General features: G+C 35.7%; 1 pseudogene; it reads right to left on the bottom strand.

Moving 5' to 3' along the window:
* Nucleotides 1-2,461: 2,461 nt before the first annotated feature.
* LOC147487835 (patellin-6 pseudogene) lies at nt 2,462-3,587 on the bottom strand (annotated as a pseudogene).
* Between the last annotated feature and the right edge of the window lie 211 nt (nt 3,588-3,798).

Raw genomic sequence — 3,798 nt, 5'->3', positions numbered from 1 at the left:
ATGCTATCACATATTCATTTCTTTCGCCAAAAGCCTCAAGAATCCTTTTCTGAGGCTTGGAATCGTTTCACTGATCTTCTAATAGAATGTCCACATCATAATCTTGGTAAAGACACACTAGTTCGTGCCTTCTTCAAAGTCCTATCCCAACTTCATAAATATACTTTAGATATCATGAACGGAGGAAATTTCCTAGGTAAAAGAGCCACAGATGCTTATAACTTTCTAGATAATCAATCCAAGAAAAGTAACAACTAGGGAGGTAACGATTACTCCCGCTCCATTCCTTCTTCTTCTTTAGCTAAGGCAGTCAGTATGTTTGAGATTAAACCTGATCCAAAGCTTAGAATTTTAATTGAATCTCTCACTAGTAAGGTAGATGCCCTTTCTGTAAATAAACAAGAAGTGAAACCCATTCCTATTATGAATATACAAGAAACAGGGTCATTGGCGACAAAAAAATTGTCGCTGAAAATTGCCAAAACGTCGCCAATTGCATTTTGAGACGGTTTTTGGAGTGTTGTGTCAGCGTCGCTAATGCTATAGTCAGCAATGATATGGGCCTACGATTTTTCAACATCGCCAAATATCATATATTCACTAACAATTCCTAGTGTCGCCATTTACCTAATTTCGTCGCTAACTCTTTTCTGTATTCTAAATGCAATAACGTAACTCTTTTCAGTAATGAGGATTACTAGCTACGTTTTTATTGTCGATAAAAGTTCAAAAAATTTGAAAATTTTAGCGTTATTAGCAACGTTTTAATCATCACTATAAGTCCAAAAAATTGAAAGGAAAATGTAGTATTAGCGACGTTTTTAGTGTCCCTAGAGATAACAGTAATTTGAAACATTGTTCATATAAGCGATGCTTTTATCGTCGTTAAAGATTTAAAATATTTGAATTTTGTGTGTTTTTAGCAACGTTTCCATTGTCGACGAAGCTAAAACGAATTTAAAAAATTAGCATCATAAGCGACGTTCTAATCGCCGCTGGAGTCCAAAAAAATCTATTAGTTGTGTTCATATTCCGATACTACATCCACCGCAGAAGACTATTTTTATCACTAATATCGTTGCCAATTGTGCCCCATTTGTACAAATTATTTTTCATCTGTCCCCCTCCTCCCCCCCCCCAACTATCATTTAACAAATAAACCTAAAAACAAAAACCAAAACATCAAATATCTAATAATATGTAATAAACAACAATCTTTCAATATATAAAATTGGATCAATTCACTCCATTACAAATGAGTTGCATATTTTTTTTTCTAAACTCTTCTTAATAATAAAGGTATTAACTTAACAAAAACAATTCTAAACATCCCTCAAGTAGCTTGCAAATTAAATTATCCTCACTAAAAAGCAAAAAAAAAGTGACATAAGATAGCATATAGATTCATCTTAGACCTCTTGCAATTCCAAACCGCTATTTCTTCACAACACTCCTCTTTTGATGTACGATTATCTGCACATGAAAATGTTATCTATTAGACCTTTTGCATTGTAGAGCATAATAACATGAGCAAGCAATATACAAACAACTGAAATCATAAACAATACAAACACAAGGTTCTTCGTCCTATTCGTTTAAGCAAATAAATTAAAGTTGTGATTACGACTGAAGAATCCCAAGTTTAATCGAACTGTCCAAAAATGAATGTGGGTGCGAACGTATAATATATGTCACCGTAAGCTGGTAGCATATATCTACTACTGCCAATTCATTTGAGATGTTCACTGCATGTCCACTCTTTACAGCATAATACTCACAAACTTATACACTAGTCTAAAAGTTAATGACATGAATGATTCATTGATGTGAAAATTAGCACAGGAATACAAGTTTAGGCCGCAATGTTTATTCATTTTATTGTAGTATTTGTAGTGAACAGTGTGTTAGGTGTGTAGACTGTAGCAAATGTATAAAGTCCAGCATCGGGGAGGCTCTCACCCCATAGCTGAGGCCTTTGGAGTAAAAACAGTTGATGATGCCCAACTGCAGTTGGGGCACTAATGGTTAAAGTCGGGTCAATATCGGGCTAGGGTCAGAGAATAGAGGGTACCTTGCATTACTGTGTCCCCCCTAAGTTTAGGTGACAAGCAGTGTATTGTCCATATATTGGCTCTAGTAACTAATTTTCGTTCTTTGTAGAAGTTGTGATCCTTCACTTAACATGCATGCGACTAGCTAGTGTTGTCCAAAAAGGGCAAAAGGTGTGCTTGTGAATAGGTTTGCTTTCTTTCTTCTACAATGAAGTGGATTGCCATGTCAACTTTATTTTTTTAAAGCAAGCCAACACAAATCTTCTTTTACTAAACTTCCCAAAGTTCATGTGCACTTTTCTAGTACTAATCATAATGCACCTTAATTTACAAACTCATATTATCAAAAATTATTCAGAAGTCTTAACTTAAACACCATACTCATACAAAATATGTTGGGTTCTTAAAGATTATACAGTAGGCTGACGGACGATATATCGGTAAGCAGCAACCTTCCTTCGTCGAGAATTTGTGTTATCAACAGCTAAGACCATTCTCCCAGCTTCTTTTGCGGCGAAAGATCTCAGACACCTGCTCTTCTCAAGGCAAGCAGCCATCCATTTTGCCTTATGAATAGCAATGGTGTAGCTTTTATCGGCATTCGGAACAAACTTAGCTACATAGTCTAACTCCCAACCGCCCACTACTAACTCCCATGTTATGGTCGGACTAGCCTCAATTCCATCAATCTCTAGATTAACCTTCTCTCCTCCTTTAATAGTGAACTCAGATGCTGGTTTTGGGACACCATCCTGTGAATCACCAAGTCGACTGAGACCACCGTACTGCACTGGAATGTTCTCTGGCCTAATGTACTTGTAAAGGGTCTCTGCCACATTCCTTTCTCTAACTATTACAAACTTACTCTTAGTTCTTTGAGTAAGAAACGGACTAAAAATCCCATACAACATACTGAAGTACCATGGAACACTGATAAAAACCTTTCTAGCTACTAGCTCAGGATAGTTATCTTGAAAGAGAGATAGAATCTGATTTGAAGCTACCCTTAACTCTCTCTTTGGCATATCATTCAAGTCAGTTACTTGTATAATTGAATTAACACCACCAGACTTAAAATGCAAAAGTTTGATACCCCTTTCAAGCACTTGAACTCTCCATTTCAAAAACTTCTTCAACTTTTCATCATCCCCAAATATCCTTTCATACATTTCTCTATCTTTAAACACACCATATGCATTATAATACATAGGGTGTCCATCTTTATCATAGCTATGCATATAGGCTACAACCCCTTCAAGTTCCTTAAACCCCAACTCTTCATCAACTATACTTTCAGCACCAAAATTTTTTGTCCAAGCTAAACACTTCTCCAACATAGTAAAAGCCTCAGACATTTCTAAGAACATTTTAAGTTAGAAGTAATGTAAGTGTCTTCTTTGAATGATGAAGATCTAAATGAAGCAAAAGAAACAAGACTTTTCTTCAAGGATTTTAGGGAGGTTTCTAGTTGGGTTGAGAGAGGAGATAGTATAGCTTTTTCTTCCATGGTGAAGGTTCTAACCAAGAGAAATGCAAATGAAATCTAATAGAAGATTTACCATTTCAACTTGAAGGGTTCAATAGATTGACTACTGTAGATTGAGTTCAAATGGAAAAGTCAGATTTTCACATGGTCCTCCTATACTCTGTGACATCCTCCCAATTTGTTTTCTCATCACTTCTCTTGATTAATTATGACTTGAAACAAAATCGAAAACTGCCATTTTATTTCCAATCACACTATTCA

This window comes from Coptis chinensis, chromosome 7, assembly GCF_015680905.1.
Source record: "Coptis chinensis isolate HL-2020 chromosome 7, ASM1568090v1, whole genome shotgun sequence".
Lineage (NCBI taxonomy): Eukaryota > Viridiplantae > Streptophyta > Magnoliopsida > Ranunculales > Ranunculaceae > Coptis > Coptis chinensis.
Note: the sequence above shows the minus strand (reverse complement) of the source record. Positions and strands in the feature narration are given on the sequence as shown.